General features: G+C 39.1%; 1 protein-coding gene across 1 annotated transcript in view; it reads left to right on the top strand.

Annotated features, from left to right (window-relative positions):
* VWA3B (von Willebrand factor A domain containing 3B) overlaps positions 1-12,461 on the top strand; it is a 190,129-nt gene that overhangs the window by 57,228 nt on the left and 120,440 nt on the right. The window lies entirely within an intron of this gene.

Below are 12,461 nucleotides of genomic sequence, written 5' to 3'. Positions count from 1 at the left end.
TCTTTCATTTATTGAGTGCTTACTATGTGTAGCTCTGTGCTAGACAATGAATATAACAGTGAGTAAAACAGACATGGAACAGGTCCTTATAAAGTAGGACCTTGTACCATTTCTTGCTCAGTGAGGGTAGAAAATCAGATGCACTTGGAAGTATAATTACCAACTGGGGTAGTATGACTAAGGAAAATGTGAGCTCTTGAGCTATTCTCTGTGGTCAAGGAAAGCTTTGCTGAGAAAATCACATTGGAGCTGATATCTGAGTATTGAGGAGGCTAGTTAATGAGGTGAAGGGGTTGGGGGTAAGGGGAGAATGTATGCCAGGCAACAGAATAGCACATGCCAAGGTCCTGAGGCAGGAACGAGCATGGCACTTTAGAAGAATTGGAAAAGATGCATGTGGCTGGAGCTCAGATTTCAAGGCAGCAATAGGCCTGTGATGAGTCTGGAAAGGTAGGTAAGGACTGGATCTTGCTCAGTCTGGAGCCCATGGTATGAGATGTCAATCCTTAATTTCAGACCATTGGGGAGCCATTGGAAGATTTTAAGCAGAGGAATGATAAGATCAGACTTGCATTTAGAAAAAAGTCACTTTGGCTACTGGGTGGGAAACAGATTGGAGAGGAGAGGCCGAGCAAGGATGAGGGAAGAGAGTTAAGATGTTCGTATAGATGAGACATGATGGCATCTTGGTCTAGGGTGGTAGCATGTGAAGGATAAGTGGGCAGATCTGAGGGAAAATTCAGATATTGAACTTAGCAGGGCTTGGGAGTGAGGAAGATGTAGGTGTCAGAGCTAAGCTCCTATATGGATATTGTGCTGAGGGAATGCTGGAGGAGAACCGGGTTTGGGAGAAAAGAGGATGAGTTTTGTTTGGACTTATTAAGACTGAAGCCCCTTAGAGAGACCCAACAGATAAGTGAGGGAGGCAATTGACTCTGCAGGTCTGGAGTTCAGATAACTGTGAGTGACATGCTGTTGAGGTGAAGTGAACATTCTTGCTATAAAGACAAATATGGGCCCATCAAATGGGAATCCCATGTTTCTGAATCTCTGACCCCAAGTTCTTTAGATTCTGATATCCACAGAGAAGAACATATCATGTGAGTTTTCTGTTCTGTATCAATGATGTCCAATCACTGTATTAAACAAAGACTATTTTACCAACATGATGACTTCAGGTTTGAAGGCAGAACAGACTGATTTGCACAGCAGTTGTACATATTTACCTTCTCAAGAGTATCTTCCCTTTTTGTTCAAGTAGGATTGCGGGATGAGATCTGTGGTTGGGCACTGCTGGTTTCTTATGCAGCCAGAAGCAAATGGCACACTTGTCAAAGTGCTCACACTTAAGGCAAGGCAAGGGGGAAAATAATATTTCTTCCCAGAACTGCCATTTTCCCAGCATGGCTTTCCACCATTAGAGCCCCTTACAGTCAAATGAATATTGACAAGCTGATTAATAAGCAACAAGTGAGAAGGCGAGGATTTTGTTTAACTCAAACTGATATTTTCTCATGGGTAGCGAGCTCTATATTTTCCAGACAAAAAACGCAAACAGAAAAACATCTGTATAAGAATTGCATGTAATACTTCCAAAAATCAGAGTTAAAGCTCTCACTGAAAACTTTACCCCAAAATGTGGGAGAAGAATTAGTTCATTAGGATTCTGTAGATGTGATGCATTTAATTTAGGAAGCATACTGGAATGTAATACAAGGTATGATGAAATGTTAAAGCTAGAATCATGTTACTAAAAGGTGACTGTGGTATATGAAAATGCAAATTCAACTTATCAAAATTTGTGGAATGCAGTGAAAACAGTGCTTAGAGGGAAATTTATAGCACTGAATGCATAAATCAGAAAGGAAGATAGATCTAAAATCAATAAGCTTCCACCTTAGGAAACTAGAAAAAGAAGAGCAAGTTAAATCCAAAGTACACAGAATAAAAAAATAATAAAAATTAGAGCAGAAATAAATGAAGTTGACAAAAGAAATTAGTAGAGAAAATCAACAAAATAAAAGCTGGTTCTTTGAAAATATCAATAATATCAATAACCCTCTAGCCAGGCTAACCAAGAAAAAAAGAAAGAACACACAAATTACAAATATCAGAAGTGAAAGCAGACACATCACTAGAGATCCTGTGGGAATTAAAAGGATAATAAAGGAATATTCTGAACAACTCTATGTCTACAAATTTGATAACCTAGATGAAATGGACCAATTCCTTGAAAGACACAATCTGTCAAAATTTCCACAAGAAGAAGCAGTCTCAATAGGCCTATGTCTATCAAAGAAATTGAATCAATAATAATAACCTTCTGCAACAGAAAGTAGCAGGCCCAAAAAGAGAATCTTGAAAGAACAAGAGAGAATTGACTCATCACATGCAAGTTGTCCTCAATAAAATTAACAGCTGATTTCTATCAGACACCATGGAGGCCAGAGATAGTGGGATGAAATCTTCAAAGTGGTGAAAGAAAAAGACTGTCAGCCAAAGAATACTGTATCTGGCAAAACTATCCATCAAAAGGAAGAAGAAATTAAAACATTCAAGATAAACAAAAGCTGAGATATTTCATTGCTAGCAAATCTGCCTAACAAGAAATACTAAAGGAAGTCCCTCAGGATGAAATGAAAGGATATTAGAGGGTGACTTGAATTCACATGAAGAAATAAAGAGCACTAATAATGATAACTACATGGGTAAATATAAAAGACAGCGTAAATGTAGTTTTCATTTGTAACACCTCTTTTCCTCTTATATGATTTAAAAGACAACTGCATATAGCAATAATTATAAATCTGTGTTGGTGGAAAAATAGTATATAAAGATATAATTTGTATGAGAATAACAGCACAAGGAGAGGGGTGGGAATGGAGCTATCTAGGTGCAAGGCTTTTGTATACTATTGAAATTAACTTGGTACTGATCCAAGCTAGATTGTGATGTTAAGACATTAATTATAATCCTGAGGCCAGCCACTAAAAACGTAACTTAAATAAGTATAGTAAAAGAAATGCCAAGGGAATTAAAATGGTATACTAGAAAATATCTTTTTAACATAAGAGAAGGCAGTAATGGAGGAATAGAGGAACAAAAAAGATTTAAGTCATATAGAAAACAAATAGCAAAATGGCACATGTAAATCCTACCATATCATTTATTATATTACATAAGAATCGATTCTACACTTCAATTAAACAGCAGAAATAGGTAGGATGGATTTTTTTAAAAACATGATCCAACAGTACACTGTCTACAAAAGATACACTTTAGATTGAAAGACACAAATAAGATGAAAGTAAAAGATGGAGAAAAATATGCAAATAATAAAGAGCTGGAGCAGCTATACTAATTTCAGACAAAATAGACTTTAAGACAAAAATTTTTACAAAGAGGCACATTGATAATAATAAAAGGGTCAATTTGCCAAGAAAGTATAACAATGATGAACATATATGCACCTAACAATAGACCTCCAAAACATATGGAGCAAAAACTGACAAAATGAAAGGAGAAATAGTTCAACAATAATAGTTGAAGACTTCAGTATTCCACTTTCAATAATGAATGGGATAAACTAGGCAGAAGATCAATAAGGAAACAGAAAACTAACACCACAATAAACCAACTAGACCTAACAGATACCTCTAGAATACTCTATGCAACAGCAGTAGAGCACACATTCTTCTCAAATGCACCCTAAGTGTTCTCCAGAAGAGAACATGTGTTAGGCCAGAAAGCAAGTCTCAATAAATATGAAAGGATCGAAATAATACAGATATGTTCTCCAACCACAATGGATGAAATTGAAAATCAATAACAGAAGGAAGATTTGGAAATTGACAAACGTGTATGTTAACAACATACTCCTAAATAACCAATGGTCGAAAGAAATCAAAAGGGGAATTAGAAAATACTTTGAGGCGAATGAAAATAAAAACATGGGATTTGTTAAAACTTACAGGATGCAGCTAAGGCAGTCCTTACAAGGAAATTTATAGCTGTAAACACCTATATTAAAAAAAGAAAAAAGATCTCAAATTAATAAACTAATCTTCCACCTTAAGAAATTAGAAGAAGGGCAAACTAAACTGAAAACCTGCAGAAGGAAGGAAATAATAAAGATTAGAGAAAAAGTAAATGAAATAGAGAATAGAAAAACAAGAGGGAAAATCAAAGAAACCAAATGTTGGTTCTTTTAAAAGATCATCAAAATTGAAAAATCCTTATCTAGACTAAAAAAAAGAGTGAAGATTCATATTACTAAAGTTAGGCATGAAAAAGGGGGCATCACTGCTGGCCTTAGAGAAGTAAAAATATTTATTAATGAATACTATGAACAACTGTATGCCAACAAACTAGATAAACTAGATGAAATGGTCAAATTCCTGGAAACATATAAACAACCAAAACTGACTGAAGAAGAAATAGAAAATCTGACTATACCTATCATAAGTAAAGAGAACTGGTAAACAACACCTCACCCCCAAACAAAGAGAAATCCAGGACCAGATCACTTCACTGGTGATTTCTATTGAGTATTTAAAGAAGAGTTAACACTAATCCTTCACAAATTCTTTCGAAACATAGAAGAGGAGGGAACACTTCCCAATTCATTCTATGAGGCCTGTATTGTGCTGACACCAAAACCAGACAAAGACATCACAAGTAAAACAAAACAAAATAAAAAAAAAAAAAAACTATAGACCAATATCTCATATGTAGATGCAAGATCTTCAAAAAAATACTACCAAAACTGAATCCAACAACATGTAAAAGGAATTATACAACTCAATGAAGGAGAATTTACCCCAAGAATGCAAGGTTGGTTTAACACACAAAAATCAATCTAATCTAGGGGCTGGCCCAGTGGTGCAGTGGTTAAGTTTGCATGTTCTGCTTCAGTGGCCTGGGGTTCGCTGGTTCAGATCCTGGGTGCGGACATGGCACTGCTTGTCAAGCCATGCTGTGGCAGGTGTCTCGAATATAAAGTGGAGGAACATGGGCACATGTTAGCTCAGGGCCAGTCTTCCTCAGCAAAAAGAGGAGGATTGGCAGCAGATGTTAGCTCAGGGTTAATCTTCCTCAACAAAAAAATCAATCTAATATACTATGTTAGTAAAGGACAAAAACCACATGATCATCTCAATGGATGCAGAGAAAGCATTTGACAAAATCCAGCACCCTATCATGATGACCACACTCAACAAACTAGGAATACAAGGGAATTTCCTCAATCTGATAAAGAGAATCTATGAAAAACTCAGCTGATTTCATGCTTATGGTAAAAGAGTGAAAACTTTATCCTAAAATCAGGAACAAGACAAAGATATCTTCTCTCTCTACTTCTATTCAACATTGTACTTGAGTTTCTAGCCAACAGAATTAGGCAATAAAAAAAAATAAATGTATCCAGATTGGAACAGAAGAAATAAAACTATCTCTATTTGCAGATGACATTATCTTGTCTATAGAAATCCTTAGGAGTTTGACAAACTCTTACAGCTAATAAACAAGTTCAGCATGCTTGCAGGATAGAAGATCAATGTACAAAAACCAATTGTATTTCTCTACACTAGCAATGAACAATTTGAAAATAAAATTAAGAAAGCAATTCCATTTACAATAGGATCAAAAACAATAAAAAGCTTTGGAATAAATTTAATAAAAGAAGTGTAAGATTTTTACATGGAAAAACTTGCAAAACATAATTGAAAGAAATTAATAAGCCCTAAATAAATGGAAAGATATCCATGTTTAAGGATTTAGAGACTTAATATTTTTAAAATAGCTATACTCCCCAAATTGATCTACAGATTCAATACAATCCTTATCAAAACCCCAGCTGGCTTTTTTTTTTTTGCAGAAATTGACAGGCTGATCCTTAATTCATATGGAAATGCAAGGGACCTGGAATAGACAAAAATAGTCTTGAAAAAGAAGAACAAAGTTGAAAGACTCACAGTATTTTCAAAATTTCTTGTAAAGCTACAGTAACAAACACAGTGAAGTACTGGCATAAAGATAGACATATGGATCAATGGAATAGAATTGAGGGCCCAGAAATAAACCCATCCATTTATTGTCAATTGATTTTCGACAAGGGTGCCAAAGCAATTCAATGAGGGGAAGAACAGCCTTTTCAACAAATGGTGCTGGGACAGCTGGATATCCACATACAAAAGAATGTAATTGAACTCCTACCTCACGCTGTATACAAAAATTTAACTCAAAATGGGTTAGAAACCTTAGTCTAAGAGCTAAAATTATAAAAACTTTAGAAGAAAACCTAGGTGTAAATATTTGTGACCTTGGATTAGGTGATGGTTTCTTAGCTACGACAGCTGAAGCACAGGCAGCCAAAGAAAAAATGGATAAATTGGTTTTCATAAAAATTTAAAACTTTTGTGCTTCAGTGAACACTAATGAGAAAGTAAAAGACAACCCACAGAATGGGAGAAAATATTTGCAAATCATATCTGATAAGGCTCTAGTATCCAGGAGATATAAAGAGCTTTTTACAATTCAACAAGAAAAAGACCAATAACCCAACTGAAAAATGGACAAAGGATTTGAATAATCTCTCCAAAGAAGGTATACAAATGGCCAATAAGCACATGAAAAGATGTTCAACATGTTATTAGAGAAATGTAAATGAAAACCACAATGAAATATTGCTTCACACCCGGGATGGCTATAATAAAAAAACGGAAGTGTTGGCAAGGTATGGAGAAACTGGAACCTTTATACATTGCTCGTGGGAGCGTAAAATGGTGCAGCCCCTTTGAAAATAGTCTGGCAATTCTTCACATGTTGAACATAGAGCTAGCATATGACCCAACAGTTCCATTCCTAGGTATATACTTAAAACATATGTTCTCACGAAAACTTGTACGTGAATGTTCATAGCAGCATCGTAATAGCCAAAAAAGTAGAAACAACCTAAATATCCATTAACTGATGAATGGATAAACAAAATGTGGTATTTATATACAACAGAATATTATGCAGCCGTAATAAGTTGTTTGGTACTGATACATGTTACAACATAGGTTAACTTTGAAAATATTATGCTAAATGAAAGAGGCTAGCAACAAAAGGCTATAATTTCTATGATTCAATTTACAGGAAACGTCCAGAATAAGCAAATCCATAGAGTAAATTCATGAGGGGAAGAGGAAAGGGGAAATAGAGAGTGACTTCTAATGAGTATAGGATTTCTTTTTGGGGGTGATGAAAATGTGCTGGAATTCAATAGTGGTGATGGTTGCACAACTGTGTAAATAAACTAAAAACCACTGAATCGTATGATTTAAAAGGGTGAATTTTATAGTTTGTGAATTATATCTCAACAAAAATTTTTTAAAGAATACAGGAAATATTATGAATAAAAATAAAAAAAATACCTTGGCAATGGTGACACAAGATGAAAAAAAGTGGCAAATATTTTAATTTCCCAAAGGAAGCAGATCCAGATTGCAGTCTTGGTTTAATTCCAGGATTCCCACTCTGTTTCAGAGTTCCCATCGTCGCTACCACATGAATTTCAGGTTCTTAATCTAACGTTCCCAAACTCCATTAATCCTTTTCTTATTTCTTAATCTCGATTTTTCTACTTTATACCAAGCATCTTGAATTGCTCTGTGTTTATCTTGCCATGTCGTGCTATTTTTAAAGAAATAGTTGCCTAGGGTACAATTTGTTACCTACATCACTGATCCTTAACTATTTTCAGTTTATTTTAAATGCCGTTTTAGATGTGGACACATTAAAATGTGGCTTTCAAAATTCTCCTCTTGGAGTCTGTGCTCCACAAGTGGTTTCTTCTCAGCCTTCATGCAGGTCTGTCCCTAAACTGACTATTGCTCTAACTTCTCAGTAGCCGGTTGCAGGTGTTGTAGTCCAAACATTCCTCCTACCGCTGCCTCATCCACAGCCTACGTGTAATGTAATCTTTTTGGCTTCCTTCCTTCAGAATGAGGAGGCAGAAGAGAAAGTACGGGAAATGTAGAACGATGTCTTTGAGAGGGCATTTGCTCCTTGTGTAGGTCCTGCCCATTATTGGTGCTTTTTATTCTTTATTTTTATGCCTGCTTCTTTTTTGCCTCTTTATTTATTTATTTATGTATTTATGTATTTTTAGTGAGGAAGATTGGCCCTGAGCTATCATCTGTTGCCAATCTTCCTCTTTTTGCTTGAGGAAGATTGTCGCTGAGCTAACATCTGTGGCAATCATCCTCTCCCTTGTATGTGGGATGCCGCCACAGCATGGCACGATGAGCAGTGCATGGGTCTGGACCCAGGATCTGAACCTGCAAACCCTGGGCTGCCGGAGCAGAGCATGTGAACTTAACCACTACATGACCAGGCCGGCCCCAACCTCTTTATTTTTTTAAATTTCCTTTTCCTCTCACTTTCAGTCCATGAGGATTATAGGAATTAGGGACACTCAGGTTTGGAGTCATTTTTCCACTGGTTTATCAACAAGTTGGGTAAGCCATGGAAACTTTCTTTTCAAGAGAGATTTTACTTTTATTTTTAAAAGCATTACCAGGGAGAAGTAAAAACCATTTCATGATATTCCAGGGGAGAAAGGGCCTAGAATTCGTCAGGATTCTTTCCCATTCTCCTACAAACTTAATGGTTGCACACTCTAATCATCTTCCCCAAGTCTGGTCAGACTCTAGAACAGCCCATTTGGACTTGGTCACATAGGAGAGATGTGACCTCAGGCACGTCACTGCATCTCCTGGTTCCTCAGCCTTTGTGTGTGTAACCCCTGGGTACTCCAAGCACATGTACCCCAATCTGCCCAGCGAGTCAGTTTCGCAGAATATTGGTGGGTACCATTTTCTGCCCCCCATCCCCTCCCTGCCTCCCCTGCAGTGCCGGGCAAGCTTGCTCAGACTTGGTGCTTTAACAAGTTTAGATGAAGAAAGAACATCAGTCAGTCAGTGAGTACAGTGAACAAGTGTGTAACTGCCCAGGAGCAGGCTCCTCTCTCAAGCCACGCTGTTGGCACCTGTGTCCTGGAGCCCAGACCCAGGCGAGCTTCATCACTTCACTCTCAGAGAAGCCTCGGCCCTGACAGCTGCTGTCTGCTGAGCTGGCTCACGTGTCTGAAATCTCACCCATCTCACTTCCTTCCTTTCCCTCTTTCCTCCCTCCCCCTTTCCATCTTTCTTTCTGTCAGACATCACTTCCAGCTTCTTCTCAACCTTTTTTTCCCCACTAATTCACAGCCTCCTTTCCCATGCCACTTCCCATGTGGCAGCCAAGGGTTGATTTAGTGTCTCATGACACCTGTGAGAGCAGGAATGTTGGACAGTGTGTCCCAAACTGTGGTCTATCAAATATAAGCCCTCCAAAATGTTCTATGCAAAAAGGGCCTGGGATTAAATAACTTTAGGAAATGCTATTTATGCCTCTGCTCATGGTGAACCCCACTGTCAATTCCTATGACAGAGAACCTGTTGAAACTGTTTATTTTCAAGCTTCTCAAACTTTTTGCTAAGGAACCCTCTTTCTGAGTAACAGCCACTGACATGCAATAGAAGTAGTGTTTGTGGAACACAGCGTGGGAAACATTGAACTTGATGCTCTCTGAGGTTGGTTCCAGATCTGGAGCTCTAGTTTATACATTAGCTGACGGTTCCCTTGAAAGGCACATGGACCTGGCCTGGCAGCAGTGAGGTGCTGGACAAGTAACTTTCAGTAGAGAAGGGTGGGCGTATTAGGGTTCTTCAGAGATACAGAACTCATAGAATGTGTGTATATGTATGTGTGTGTACAGAGAGAGACAGAGAGATTTAAGGAATTGGCTCACAGGACTCTGGATGCTGTCGAGTCCAAAATCTGCAGGGCAGTCTGGCAGGCTGGAGACCCAGGGAAGAGCTGGTGTTGCAGTTCAGGTCCGAAGGCAGTCTGCTGTCAGAATTCTCTCCTCCTTGGGACATCAGTCTTTTTTCTATTAAGACCTTCAACTGAATGGATGAGGCCAACTAGATATGAAGAGTAATCTGCTTTATTGAAAGTCTACTGATTTAAATGTTAATCTTGCCTTAAAAGTACCTTCACAGGAACATCTAGAGTAATTTTTGACCAAATATCTGGATACCGTTGCCCAGCCAAGTTGACACAAAAGATTAAGTTGCCATGTGGGGGGAAGTTATGTGGTGATAAATCCTGACGGCTGTGAGCCACTAGGGCGCTGCACCTTGAGAGGAAGAGTGGGCATTCATAAACTGTGCCCAATTTGTCTTTTCGCTGTGGCCCTGGCTATAGCGGTGATGTTTCAGAAGTGTTGGCCAGTAGATGGTACTCACTAAAACACGTTCCGAGGTTGAAAAGTAGGACACAGAGGACTGGGAAAGTTAATGCTGTGGCACAGAAGTGATCTGCCATGTGCTTCTCCTGCCTGTAACTGAGAGGAAATCTTTACGATCTGTCAGATGGGCTAGGAAAGCAGTGTAAACAGGGTGAACCATGAGCTCACGTCTCTATGATAAATGAAGGTATTACCCTAGGCTCTGTAGGTGAGAATTGACGTGACACTTTTAATTAAGATAACTGCAGGAGAATGGAAAGGACCCCACAGTAAGTGACTTTAATGAACTTATGATGACCTTCTTCACCACCCCCCGCCCCAGAGAAAATGAGGTTCAGTCACTAATTGGTGTAATTAGCACTGACAGTGAAAGGATTCCCCCTCTCTCTCCTTTTTCAGCTCCGGAGCACCTAGGCTCTTTGTTCATGCAGCCTGGCTGCCCCTTCTCTCCTTAGGAAATGAGAGGTGCTTTGGGGTCTTCTTCCCAACCCCCTTTTCAGCTAGAAGGAGTCAACAGTTAGTTTCTGGCTCTTTAAAATCCCTTGTTAGAATTGGTTTGATCTGTTTTAAAGACATTCTTTATGGCAAGCTTGAATTTATAATTGCTAAATGGCTCTTGTCTCTTTAAAAGAAGGCAGACCAAAACAGAGCAGAAGTGTACGATAGTGTGTGTTGCTATGGAAATAATTGAATGAAAATTTTGTTTCCGACTACACCTATTAATCAGAAAGAAGGGAGGAGAATGAAGTAGGACTAAAGAGGAGACAAAGGCTTAAATGTAAGTAACCATAATTGAGGGAAAATAGTCACCCAAAGAGTTTCTCCAAGGAGGCTGACCCCACTGACAGAAAGGGCTTCGTTCTCTTTTTGCCATTTCCCTGTGAGGCAGGAGAACCTGGGGGATCAGAAGCTCTGGGAAACCTCTGATTTGAGCTTCCTGTGCAGGGCGAGAAGACACTTTGTGAATCATGGAGAAACCAACTGCTGGCCCTGGGGATGGTGCCCTAAGGGGCTTTTGATGCCAGATTGGTTTAAAGTTCAAAAGCCAAAAACAAGCTTCTTTGAGAAGTTCCAGCTCCAGCAGGTTTCAGAGTGCATTATTTAAACGGTGTTCTATTGAAATTTGAGGACATGATCCTTTTTGTATTTTTGAGAAACAATTGACTCTGAAGTGTTTTATTTCTTCAAATTTTATTCTATATATCCCCTTAAATATAGTAATGGCTAGTATTTTTGTTTCCTTAATAGTGAGTGCTGCTTTTTAATGAAAAGTATAATTTAACTTGAGTCTGTGTCTGGAGGAAGCATAACTGATGGGTCAGCAAATCATAATTTAGAGAGCTCTTTCTGTCTTACCCTCGTTGCAAAGCTTGGCTGCCCAGTATAGTCACCCAGGGAGCTTGGAAAAGTCCCAATGTCCAGACCAATTAAAACAGAATCTCATGGGTGGGGCTCAGGCATCAGTATTTTGTGTGTGTGTGTGTGAGGAAGATTGGCCCTAACCTAACGTCTGTGCCAATCTTCCTCTGTTTCATGTGGGATGCTGCCACAGGTGGCTTGATGAGTAGTGTTAGGTCAGCTCCTGGGATCCAAACCTGTGAACTCCAGGCCGCCGAAGCAGAGCTTGTGTACTTAAGCACTATGCAACCAGGCCAGCCCCAGGGCATCAGTATTTTTTAAAACTCCTCAGAGGATTTCAGTGCACAGGGTTGGGAGCCACTGATCTAAGCGGAAATAAACTCTGAAGGCTGCTGGACCTACTATGCGGCAGAACACGTTATAAAAAACCTCCTCTCTGCCCAGCACCCCCTCCCTGTCCTCCTAGTGCTCTGCTGTAGGAAAGGGCCTAGGGTCCTTTCTGCCTTCCTTCTAGTGGCACGCAGATAAATGTTTACCAATCCACTCTCTGCAATAAAAAAGCTCTGATTTATAGCATCTGCTGGTTTCCAGATTCTGTAGATACTCCCAGCATGGTCAATTTCTCCCTACCAATGTGCTACCACTGAACATGGAGTTGGGAGGAGAGATGCACAGAGAGCTCTCCTGGGCCAGTGGAAGCCACCTCCAGACCCCAGTGCCACCTCCTTACCTTCAGATTTGCTCACCCGCTCCTCTGTGCCCACCT

Source organism: Equus asinus, chromosome 6 (assembly GCF_041296235.1).
Source record: "Equus asinus isolate D_3611 breed Donkey chromosome 6, EquAss-T2T_v2, whole genome shotgun sequence".
Classification (NCBI taxonomy): Eukaryota; Metazoa; Chordata; class Mammalia; order Perissodactyla; family Equidae; genus Equus; species Equus asinus.
The sequence above is the reverse complement of the archived record's forward strand: the minus strand, read 5'-3'. Positions and strand labels throughout refer to the sequence as shown.